This window comes from Protopterus annectens, chromosome 2.part1 (genome assembly GCF_019279795.1).
Source record: "Protopterus annectens isolate FY-2018-M chromosome 2.part1, PAN1.0, whole genome shotgun sequence".
NCBI classification, from domain to species: domain Eukaryota; kingdom Metazoa; phylum Chordata; order Ceratodontiformes; family Protopteridae; genus Protopterus; species Protopterus annectens.
In genome coordinates this window covers 432,634,157-432,647,720 of record NC_056729.1, presented here as the reverse complement: position 1 = coordinate 432,647,720, position 13,564 = coordinate 432,634,157, and the positions used below count along the sequence as shown (strand labels likewise).

The following is a 13,564-nucleotide window of genomic DNA, read 5'->3' as shown; positions in this document are numbered from 1 at the left end:
ATACGGCATCTGTTTGATCCCCTTGATCCTCTTGGTGAGGTACTTTTGGGGTCTTTCCAGTTGCTGCAGGTGTCTGGTAAGGTACATCCCAAAAGGGGCATTGTACTCAATTATGGGCCTGATGAGGGATGAGTAAAGAGGCACGATGACCTCCCCTGATGTAGATGTGAATCCCTTCATGATTAGATGGGCTATATAAAATGTTTTTCTAACCACTTTGGCCACATGGTTGTCAAATGAAAGATTGATATCAACTTGGGTCCCCAGGTCCCTAATTACTTCTTCTGTACTTAATGGATTACCACCTATGTGGTAATTTGTGGGCACTTTGTTTTTGCCAAAGGGGATGACTATACACTTTTTGGCATTTAGCTTGAGGCCATGGCTCTGGCACCAGTTGTCTGTTTCTATGAGGCCCTTTTGGAGGATGCTTGTGTCGGCTGGAGAGTCTATTATTGCGCCCAGTTTGCAGTCATCTGTGAACTTGGTCAGCCATAGTCCTTCCATGTTGGCCTGTACCTCCGAGAAATATTGAAATATATAATCTTAAGGAGATTACTTCTAAATCTTTATAAGTGTCCTGGATATCAGTGTAAAGGGTGAAAAATTATACAGAAAAATTCCTGCCCAATGAAAAGAAAAGGTATCTTTCTTCCAGGCCTGCTTGCATGGAGTCCTGGAGCAGAATTTTGACAGCTGATTGTTCAGAGAGGAGGGAAAGAGGTCTACTTGAGGAACTCCATAAATGAATCAAATCTTGGAAGACCCTCTTATCCGGTTTCCATTTTTGAGGGTCTGCCCTAGTCCTGCTCAACTTGTCTGCCACACAGTTTTGCTCTGATGGGATGTAGGATGCCTATAGAATGAAACTGTGCTGTGAAGCTATATCTCAAGCTAACATGGCTATTCTGTAAAAGGGTAAAACCTGATCTCCCCTTCCTTTTTAGGCACCACATAACTGTGGTATTGTCTTTAACAACAGAACAAGATCAAGGTGACCAAAGTTGATTCTGACTGAGTGCCTTGATCAGAGTAAGCATCTCTTTTATATTTCAATATTTGCATCTGTCTGAAGCATCTGGATTTAGGTCAATTTGCTGTCTCCACCAAGTGATTTCTCTTCTGACAAACCCCAAAATTGGGATTTGAAAAGATATTGAGGGTTGGTGCTGGGAACAAAGAGACTCAGATACCATTGCATCTTTCTTATGTGGAGACTTGAAAGGGGTATCATGAGAATCATAAATGCAATGAGACTCAAAATCCTGAGGTATTCCCTCATAGTGACCGAAGTCTGAGTGGAAATCCTATAAACAGAGTTAAGTATATATATTTATTTTTTCCTGTGGAAGAAAAGCTGTTTGAAGTGAGGTGTCTAGCAGACACCCTAGGATCATAATCTTTTGTGATGGAGTCAAAAAATACTTCTTAGTGTTCTCTTGGAATCCAGATTGTGTAAAAAAATCTCTCAACCAAGTGACAGATTCCTGACACTTAGAAAAAGACTCTGCAAAGATAAGCAAGTCATCTTAATATGGAAACATGTGGATACTGTGTAGCCTGCAATGAGCTATAGCTGGAGAGAGATACTTTCTAAATACTCTTGCTGCAGTGGATAGTCCAAAGGGTATGACACAGAACTGACAAGTGTGATCCAAACACAGAAAACCTTAACAAACACCCAAGTCTGGATAAATAGGGGTGTGATAATAGCAGCTTTAAATCTAATGTTACCAGGAAACTTAAATGAGGAAGAAGAGATAACAGGTTTTTTGAACTTGGGCACTGTCACAAATGGGTTTAGAAAAGAAAGATCCTAGAAATGGTCTCCAATAATTTTCTTTCTTTGACACCAAAACATCCTTGAATAAAAAACCTTTCTCAAACTGGGATGGAGGAAATGGCTCTATTACTCCCTGAGACAACATATATTGCACACAAGGGGACATAAAACAGTCTGGTCTGGTGGATCAGGAAGTATCCCCCCTGCAATTTCCTCCCACTGCCATCTGTAACCTTAATGAATGATCTTTGGAACCCTTTTATCTGAAACTGTTTCCCAAGAGAAAATTGGAGGTTTTCTAGAAGGGAAAAGGAACTACCTGAGTGGGAGGAGAACAAGGTTGGACTATTCTTGGTTTGGGGGAGGGGGTCCTGTATTCTTTTTTGAGCCCCCTTGACATTTCTTTGTAAAGGTCTGTTTAACAGTATTTCATTGAGACTACTTATTTTGTCAAAACTAGATGAAGAGTTACAGAATCCCTTAGAAAATTTGGAAAGTGGGAATAAATTTTTTTAAAGAGATTCTCTTTATCAGCTTACCCCTCTCATCACACTTTTTGATAACCTCTGCAGCAGAGGGAAAAAAAACTAAATTCTAACCCAAAGGAGAATTTAAAATCTCATTTTTTCACATCTTCCGAGTGGTTCTGAGAATGCAACTGTATAAATTTCCTCAAAACAATACCAGTGGCCATAACCCATGAAGAAGCACACACTGTAAGCAATGAACTGTGACCCGTGAAACGGGAAGAAATTAAACCATTTAAGGAGATTTTTCCTGACAAGTAGGAACTGCAGAAAAAAAAATTCTTCAGACTTTCACAATACTTATGAATTATTTTCCCATCCTCACCAGGAAGTGTAAGACTGGAATTAACTAAATGTTTAGCAGCAAAAGGATTAATTAAAGCTATAGCTGCTGGATCAGGTCTGGGATGAATGTATAGAAACATAAAAGACTGAGGGCTGGATTCAATAAAGGCTACACTAAGTGTCCACTAAGTGTACACTGTTCTGAGTGAACAGACAACACAGACATAACTCACACCTTCTTCCTCCTAATTTTAGTTTTTCTACTGATATTCTTGCTGCTTTAAATATTGACAGGGATTCATCAGGTTACCACAAAGTGTAGACTACATGTACACTTAATGTAATCTTTCTGAGTGACTAGAAAGCACAAAAAATGTGATAAGAATTTTATTGAATACATATCGTGTACACATAGTGTACACTTAGTGTACACTTAGTGTAAGTTTTATTGATTTCAGCCCTGAGTACCTTTATGCAATCTATTTGCCTTTTTAGGGGTATCAGGTTTCCCATCCTCACCAGAAAATTTAAGATTGGAATTATCTAAAAGTTTAGCAGCAGAAGGATTAATTAATGCTACAGTTGCAGAATCAGGTTTGGGATGTGTGTATAGAAACTTAAAAGACTGAGGATGTTTATGCAATCTATTTGCCTTTTTTAGGTGCAGCAGGCTGACTGTCAGGAGAATTACAGGCAGTGACACATGTTGTTGTTGTTGTTTTTCTTTCGGCTTTTCCCGGTTAGGGGTCACCACAGTGAAACTCCGAGTCACTAATGATTGGCAGTAGATTTTTACGGTGCCGAGGTGCCAGCTCGACACCCAACCTTCAACAAAGGCATGCCCATTCACGCATGTCTTTTAAATGCTACTCGACCACGGGGAGGACATGCAGACTCCACACAGAAGGCGCTCCAGCCAAGAATCGAATGGAAGAACCTCTTTGCTGTGACTGACAGAACTAGAGGAATGGGTGAAAGTACTGCAAATGCCATCTGTAACAGCTTATAGTATCTTCTGAAACACTGAGAAATCTCAGTGTTCTCCCACTGAAAACACTGGCACATTCTGGAAATAGTTTCAGTGAAAGAGAGACCCCCTGACAAGGAGAATCAGACACTGTGCTTTTCTCCGAGCCCGAATCAGAAATATGAGAAAATCCTGCATCTCTCCCTTCATCTTCCAGTCCAGATTCAAAATCTTGAATCTCTTCAGGAAAAGAGGCATCCCCTCTTTCTTTTTCCAGAAACCACCTTATAAGAAGGATCAGTAGCCTGAATTAAACCTTGGACCAGAGCCATTAAACTACTCCTGTCTGTAGAAATTTGAGGGAACTAGATATGTTTAGTTTTCTGTTTATTTTTAACAGGAAAATTGTGCTTCTCCCAGGACTGAAAAGAGTGGCTCTTGCTTGGCCACTGAGGAGACCCAAACAGCTGCAGAGAACATTGCATAACTCCTAGAACATAGTGACCATATGCCAGAAACTTCCACGTTTACACCTCCTCCTGCACTCATCACCACCACCTCCTCCTCCTACCCCCTCATGTTACAGTGACTTTAAAACCTATCCTACCTACAATGCCATCAGTGCCTCCTTTAACTGTATGAGCCATGGACAGTAAATCCGTTTTAGCCATCAAGCAAACTGCAGCTCTTCCATCCCCTGTTATAGAAACCTATGCCAAGGGCATCTGATCAGAGCTGAGAGTGAAGATGAACTGGATGAGACTGATTACTGCACAGAGGCTAAAAGAGGCTCAGAATGTATGTGCAAAGTTGATCACTTTCAAAGAAATTGATATGAGTACTATCCAAGAGATAAGGGCACATCACAGAGAGTCCTTCATGAAGAAACATAACTTGAAACTAGGCTTTATGGCAGCATTTGTGAAGGCAGCAGCATATGCCCTGCAGGACCAGCCTGTTTTAATGCTGCTATTGATGACACAACCAAAAAAATTGTTTACAGAGATTATATTGATATCTGTGTTGCTGTGGCTACACCAAAGGCTTTAGTAGTTCCTGCCATCAGAAATGTTGGGTCAGTAAATTTTGTTGCTATTGAGAAAGCCATTAATGAAATTGGAGAAAAGGCCTGTAAGAATGAGTTCGCCTTTGAAGGTATGGATGGGGGAACCTTTACTATCAGCAATGCAGCAGTATTTGAGTCTCTCCTTGGAACTCGCATTTTAAACCCATCTCATTCTCAATCTGGGGCATGCATGGCATCTTTGATCAGCCAGTAGAAGTTGCAGGAAAGGGTGATGTGCGACCGATGATATACTTGGTGCTGATATATGATCACCTTTTGAATGATGGAAGAGAAGCAGTTACTTTCTTGTGCAAAATCAATGCTGCTGTGGAAGATTCTTGTGTATTTTTATTTTACATTTAAGCCATATGAGCACATGAGCAATTTTTTTCCTTTTCTGTTTGGTCAGGGCAACAGCTCATTTATACCATCACTGGAATGATGGCTTTGGTCAACAAGAGGCCATCAGATTCTTGGGGTTGCTTTCTCTATGGATTCTACTGTTCTAAAGGCTCACAGCAAAACCTGTCTTGTTACCTGAAGTAGAACTCTGTATCTGTCTGGACAGAATTACCAGTTAGAAAATTTCCCTGACAACCACTTAATGTAAAGATTGTACCAGGACCCCCAAGGTTTGTTAAATGCCTTGCTTCATTGTTGCAGCTATTTTGATGACTGCATATGTTTCTTGTACTGCTACCACTTTTCTGCTTTCTCCTTTCACAGCTATGTGGACAATGCAAAACAATAGTATGATTAAGCATAGCAACTGCGTTGTATGACATTCCAAATTTGTGGGTTTAGCCCTGAACTAACAAGCTGCTTTTTTTGCCTTTATAACTGAAAGATCAAGCTGTTGAAAAAAATGAGCCTCCAGAATACCCTTGCTTGAAATGTACAGCCAGGCTTGTAGGGCTCTTGTGATCATTAGCCTAGTAACAACCTATGAACCTATGAATGGGGTAAAAGATAAGTCGTCTAAGGAACCAGCTTTGGTCACAGTAGAGTCACTCATCTGTAGCTGAGGCAAACTGCTAGCCTGCTGTGGTGGCAAAGGTTGTTTGCTTAACTTTTTCTTTTTTTGTCAGGAAAAAGGACCGACATGGGGACTGGTAGTTTGTTCTATGGTCAAGTTGAAAATAGTGCCTCTTTCCCAGGGAAAACAAGCAACATTAGCTGGCAAACATTTAAAGTCTTTAAAAGTAACTTTTTTCACACAAAAACACAGTAAAAATCACTTCAAGCCATTTGCCACAGCCAAAAAGTAAAATAAATACACTTTTTCCACAGAAAAAAATGTTTTTCAACTTCTTTACACAACTTATAAACTGATAAGAAAAAAATGCACTCCTATTTAACAGTGTGGTTAAGTCTTGTGATGGTCTGTTAAAACACAAACTCCTAGCTTAAAAATAACTTAATTAAACAGGAAAGTACAATAGAACAATATACTTTTAATGTGGAAGTTTTTCTTTCCTCATAGGGAACTCACCTGCTCTGCAAAGGAACGGCTGACCATCAAGCCACAAAAACCCGCAGAGGAGTGTTCTCTTTAATAGCAAGAAAACTCTAACGGGCTTGGTGCCCAAACCTATCTTTTCAGTCAGCTCAGCTTGAGCTGACTAACAGTTTGGACACATGGAAGGTACCCTGAAGCTTTGGAAGCTGACTGGCTGTTATATCCTTAGCGGGATATAACCCATATAGCTAAGACTACTGCAGAAAGAATGTATGAACTTCACAAAATTTCCCTTTCCCAATCTGCCAGTGGGTTAAGGTACAGTCTGTAAATATATTTATCTGATCTACAAGATTAAAGGTGTTAGCTTCATTACTATTTACATTCACACAGTGTAATTCCATTGAGTCACTAGTAGTTCTAACATGCTCATATAGTCCATATAAGCAGCATAACCAGAAAGTTGTGTTCACTTCATAAAGAACTGTTCCAAAAATAATGATCAACATTTTATGTGTACAGTAAAAATCTTTCTGCAGTAGTCTCAGATCTGTTGATTCTCTAGGTTCTATACTCATTAGTGTGAAATCATAACTCATAAGGTCCATGAGAACTTCAATAACCAGAAAGGATGCAAAAAAAATGCTACGCATTAGATCCATCTCTGAGACAAACAGCAATATAAGAATCATCTCTGTGACAAATAACAACAGATACTAGTGTTTTCTACCACAAGATTATTTTTTAAATTATTATGATACAATGGACCATAAAAATAAAAAGAAATACCACTGATGCAACTGTGGGATAGGCATTCAAATATGTAAACCAGCAAAAAAAAGAATCTAGGGGAAAACAAACATAACTACATGAATTAATAAATGGATTACAGAAAGGGATCTAAGCAAAATGTACAGGCAAGACGGGCTTATGACAGATCATTTAAATGCTTGTGATGATAGTATGTATACTTTTCCCTTGTGTTATATAAAGCAGAGTTAATGCATGCTGTGGAGTTACAGAACTTATCCATGAGATTGTACAAGACACACTCAACACACACACACACACACACACACACACACACACACACACACACACACAAACATATACTCTCTCACACACACGCACATGCATGCCCACACTCCCACACTGGACTGGGCTTAATGTGAAAAGAACAGCTTACAAAGGCAAGACAGACTAGCATAAGATAACAGTCACAGACAAAGGAGCATTTTTCATTGTATTGTTTGCTAAGAGTCATCCAGGACTACTCTCACTGCACAACACAGACATTTACTATAGATATAATACACAGAGGACTGGCACAGGTGGAGTTTGACTCCCACCACCGACAACCAAAGGTAAAATTGTAAGAAAGTACATATAAGTCTATTTCCCTAATTAATTCTCTGGTCAAGCACTCTTGTCCCTTCTTCAGAGCTCTCTCTATGAACCAATGTTTTTATCAGTGGCAATTGTATTTTACACAAAATAATATTTTTAAACACACACACACACACGCACACATACACACACACACACACACACACACACACACACACACACACACACACACACACACACATATATATAGCATAGAGCTGGGACTTGGAAGTGACATTGAGTTAGTGAGCAAATAAGCCTCAAGCTAACAGCAAAACAGTGCTTTTAGTAGACCCAAGCTTAGTTCTACTACAACTGCTTGAGTCCCAGCTGCTTCAAAAATCACAGTCTTGAAGCCAGGATCTCATTTCTCTGTCAGTTTAAATGGACAGCCATTCATGCTTGAATGTGAATATGTGTTCAAACAAGCTACAGCAGTCCAGGGCAGGAGTGGAGCTGTCAGCTGCCACTTGAACATATGTCTGAGTATGAATAAGGTAAGTGCAGCAGTCATGGATTGGGAGTAGAGGACTAGGCATTTACCTGTTAGGTTTAGGGCCCAACTGGAGGATTTAGGTTTAGGATTAGGGAGGGTTTTGAATAATGTTTAGGTAGTGATCAAAAGATGAACTTAGCTTTAGGGAAGGGGAATTTGGTATTAGGGACCAATCAAGGATTTGGGTATAGAGAGTGATCTGTCAAATTAAGTTGAGGCAATGATTTCGGTAATGTAGGTTTGTGAAGTCAGAGGGCAGTTTAGGGTTAAGGAGAAACTGTGGGAATTTAAGTTGAGGAAGTAACTAAGGGATTTAGGGTTAGGCAGCAATAAAGAAATGTAGGTTTAAGGAGCAAGACTGCAGTTTCTATGTAAATTTAAGCTTAGAGAACAAGAGGGGAATTTAGGTTTAGCAAGTGATGTCAGGAATTCAGTGTTAGGAAGTAATCAGAAAAGTTTGTTTTTGGGAGTGAGAAGGAAAGTTTTGTTCAGGGAGCAAGAGAGAGTTTTTGGTTTTGGGAGTAAAGTTTAAGGTTAGGTATGTATTTTAGGGTTGATCCAGGCCTTCAGGAAGGCTATGTTGCACTAAAGCAAAGTCAGTGGGAGGCTGAACATTTGCCATATTGACTACGTAGAAATGAGCAAATCTGCCTCTAGCAAATAGCATATGAGCACTTGTACACTGAGAAAAGAATGGTCAATCTAAGAAATATCAGCAGAGTTGGAGCAGTTTTATATAATATCAAGTCAATTAACAATAATAATAATAATAATATTACAATTACAACAAACGTGTTAAGAACTGTAAACAAAGGTTATATCAACAAGATTTGGCAGGAAAATATTAGTTGCCCAGTTTTTGTGGTTGCTTTTCCAGCATGTTACTCAATAGAACACCATTCTAGCATGCTCAAAGGGGTGGATGAGTGGCTGTAATACTTAAGTCTAATTTAAATAAGACCAGCAAAGCATCTGATCTCACCATTTCCTCGCAAATGGTTAAAGATTTAGCATTCTTCTTTAATATTGCTCACCCCCAAATGCAGATGATTTCTTGTAGGAATTCATAAATTTCTTCACTGATATTGCTGTTGTTAACCACACAAAGTTGTTAGTGGTGAATTACAGATATTACACCTACAATGTTTTGTCTACAATTGCTAATAAATTCCTACAACCCCTCCCAGGGCTAGATCATATGCTGTAATTTTCATTTGTTGTACATATAAGAGGGCTTACAACAAAGTTTGTGTTGAATTTTATCTTTGACATACAGTAAACTCTAAGTTAACAGGCACCCACGGGGATTGGTAGATACCGGATAGCTGTAGTTTCTTGTTGCTTGAGAGTTACTAGTAAAAATAGGCCTGCCTAATACTGTACCCTTTGCTATTTGTTTGGTGTGACTTGTTCTGAGGTTGGGGAGAGAGGGAATTTATTCCTATCTTCCATTTTAAAACTCTAAAGCTCTAAAAATGTAAGGTGTGTTTCCGCTGGGGGAAAACAGAAAGTGCAACACATGAAAATTGTACTGTATTTCTTCAAATTTTTTTTGCCAGTTGCTTGAGTTCCAGTTAGCTGACAGTTTATTGTAACTAACTTGGTGTCAAAGCCACTCAATCAATCTGATCACTATCTGGGAAAACCCAATATGACTGCACCCCCTCACTCACTGGAGCCTTCCAGTCTTGTTGAAATCATGTACTATCATCCTTTGAAATAATTTATATCTAAAGATTTTTCTTATTGTCAGCAATAAATCAATCTTTTCAGTCGTGACACCAGCACATCCACATGCCATGGTGCTGGCATACACTTTTGTTACTTCTACTGTTCATATTTATTTCAGCCTGATCTCTACATATCTTTAGTCATAGTTTGGCTGGCTTTTGGATGTTAACAGCAGTTGGATATATTGGATATATAATTATATAATAATAATATATAATAATATAATATAATATAATATAATATAATATAATATAATATAGTATAATATAATATAATACAATATATACTGTGTGTGTGTGCGTGTGTGTGTGTGTGTGTGTGTGTGTGTGTGTGTGTGTGTGTGTAAATATATAAAATAGAGGAGATTTAAGATCCAGCCACCCCCTGCATAGTGCTAGTCATCAATGAATGGAGCAGTACATCAGCAATCTGCCAATAGAAAAAATGCTTTGCAGCTATGGAAATGGCTGCTGCAGGAAAGCAACCATTTCACCTGTTCTGTGTTCTGGATAAATTGAGCAATCCTATCAGTTAGCACCAGAGAAATGCTTTTACAAAGGAATATGAGGCATTTGTATGATTTTTGTTTACAGAAACTTTTGCAAGTGCCAAGCCTAATGCCCATTTTCATAAAGCTAAACCTTAAGCTTACATTCTGAGAAAATTTTAAGCACTGACTCATCCATAATCTTGAGAATCATTAAGTGCTTAGCCATGCTTTATGAAAATTTGATATTTGTCACAGTATGCCTCATTGTCAACCATTAAGCATGTGGCCAAATGGTTGACAAGGTAATCTGAGGGCCAGTTAATACAGAAAATGGGACTCCCATGCTTTATAATGGCAACAGTTGTAAAGTCACTTTTAAGGAAATTATCTCCAGATTCTCAAAGTTCAGATAGCTACAACTCCAACTGTAATCTTCCTTTTTTAGGTAAGGTTACGGGGACAATGGTTACCTTAGAAATTCTGGAAATTCTTAACCAGCTATGGCCCATATAATATTGTCATATTTGGATTTAGGAAATGTCATAGTATCAAGAATGCACCGACGAGCGTAACAATTGTCTTTAAGATAAGGATAATATTTCAAAGTTTATTCTGATTCTCCTTGCTATGTCATCAGCTTTTCTATTCTGTGACGCATTACATTTTAATAGAACATCTGCAAACCACAAAGAAGTTATACTTGAGTTTGTCAGCTTTTTGGAGAATAGAATAATGTTTGACATTGGTCTTCTAATGTTACATTTAATACATATGTGGTAGCCCAAGGTTTTATTTTAACACAAATGCTATTTGAAGTCACTATGCTCTCACTAAGAGATATCAAAAAGAAACGTGTTACAGTTTTATTTTATATAAATGATACACAACTCTTTTTTTCTTTTCTATCACTCCAAATGACCCCTCCTTAGTAGGATCAGTTTGCTTCCCAAAAATCTCCAGTTAGATCAGCATCCACATTTTTATACACATCCTGTACATTTTCTAGTATTAAAATCTCATTATTTGCAAGCCTAGATTCTGAGGCCTTATATGAAAAGACTGGTATCATTTTACGATGTGAATGCCTTCCTGTCATTGAGAGGATGCATAATAGGAAGTGATTTTTAGTAATGATCTAATATTGACTGATAATATATTTTCAGTAGCTTATTGCCATCTCAGAAAGCTACCCCAGAAGAAGTACTTTATGAAATAAGCAAAATTACTATTGTTTAGGGGAAGTAGCAATACCTTACTTAAACTGCTATAATATACTGTCCTTAGGTTTTACTGGAGGAATTTATTTTATTACCTAACAGGTATTCTAACTATTTTTCCCAGAGACATCCATATTATACCTGTTCAGCTGGAGTTTCACAGGCTGCTGTCTTTTACAAGCAGGTTGTTGTAATTCCAGGATCTTTGGCTAAAAAAAAAATGCCCAGAATACAACCCAGATGACCTGAGTTTGCTTAACTGTATGGGCACCTGCAGGTATTGGAATGAGGAGAAAGATGAATGACAGACCTTTCTGGCTAGCATTTCCTCAGGGAAGGGTTGGACACAATTCTGGGGGGACACACTGCACTAATTTCTTTTTTGGAGGTTGGAGAAGGTCCATAAGTGCCTATTATGTGAAAGTGCTGTGTTTACAGGCTTGTGAAGGCAAGTAGCAAACCAGTGCCATGCCCGTTGCACATTCTCTGCATGAATGCATTCTGGGTATTTACAGAGAGCTAAGCTTTGTTAGCCCAAAATTAACACAGCTGTTATAAGCAGCAGTAGTAGTCTCGGGTCCACTCTATACCCGCAAACCTGTGTGCCAGTCTATGCAAGGGAGAGATGGCAAACATCGACTGTTAGGGTAAATGAATTACTGGTCAAAACAAATGAAATTATACAGTATTGATAAGAAAAGGGATGTAAGGGATCCACACAGCAATGGAAGATTAAGATTATCATATCCAGCAACAAGATGTGTGACTGTTGCCAATTCTGTTTTACAAAGCATATATTTGTCTGTTTCTCCCACATGTTCAATGGACTTTGTAAACCAACATGTGCCACTATCTTGGCCACTATCTTGCCACCCATATTAACCATTTGTCTTTTGGTTTAAATTTACCTGTCCTTAACCATTTCTGCTTTCAATCGTGATCAACATGAGGTTGTTCCAAGAGTTTTTTATACTTGCAACTATATTTATGCATTTTCCACATTTCTTGCCTTCTCATCTGGTCCTTCTCCTTATAGTCTTTCTTTTGTTTTTTGGAACATTCAGTTGCTGTCTGATTTTTATCTACTTCTGGTTTGATTTCCATTCCTGCTTGATGCTGATATGCATCTGCTAAACTCAGCAGGGAAGTAATTTTAGACTTATTCTCCTCATGTTTCAAAACTTTCATTATGTTTGCATCTTGTGAGGTCAGCAGATACGTATGCAGTCCTGCAATTGCAGATCTATACATGTAATCAGTTTTGAGGAGGCCCATACCTCCTTCAGAACTGGCAATATTAATCATGGTATATACTGATTTTTATAAATCATTTGGTGAGCATGAAGCATCCTTCTTATTTTCCTGTCTAACCTATCCAACACCATTTGAGGCCAGTCAATCACTTCAAAACTGTAAGTTAGGACAGTAAGACCAAATTGGTTTATAGCTTGGACTTCAATCCTAGATGTCAACGCTGTTTTCAGTATTAATTTTAGTCTTCTAAAATATTCCTAAGTTTTATTCATATTTGTTCATGTTTTATTGTTGATCTTTTATCAATTCCCAAATATTGATACACGCCCTCTTGCGCAAGTTCTTTTACATCACATTCTTGTCCCAAACTGAAGTTTTCTTGGTGCTGCAACTTTCCTGCTTTAAACTTGCTTTTGCACATTTATCAAGACCAAATGACATTCTTATATCATCTGCAAAAGTTTTGACCACTTGCAGTTGTGTTTTCAGTTTCTCATCTGATGAACTATAATGTTTTAAATCATCCACAAAAAGAAGATGAGAAGTCTTTATACTATGTGTTTTCTGGTAGCCAGATTGTAGCCATGACCTAATCTGTTAAGTAGGCAGCTTAATGGGTTAAGGGCAAGACAAAAGAGTAGCAGCGACAGAGAGTCACCCTGGAAGATCCCTCTTTGAATTTTTATCCCTTGAATAATAATTTCCTTTAGCATGGCTTAACTGCAAAGTGGTTTGCCACCATTTCATGGATGCTGTAATGTGATCAATCAGTGTAGGGTGTATCTTATACATTTTATGCACTCTTATCCATGAATGTGTGATACTGTCAAATGCTTTTTTGTAGTCTATGCATGCCATATTTAGATTTTTTCCCCTTTTTCAGTTATCCAGTATGACTTTATT

The 13,564-nt window shown here is 38.3% G+C and overlaps 1 pseudogene; it reads left to right on the top strand.

Moving 5' to 3' along the window:
• The window catches only part of LOC122794852, a 56,592-nt pseudogene extending 51,601 nt beyond the window's left edge, over positions 1–4,991 (top strand).
• Positions 4,992–13,564: the final 8,573 nt, after the last annotated feature.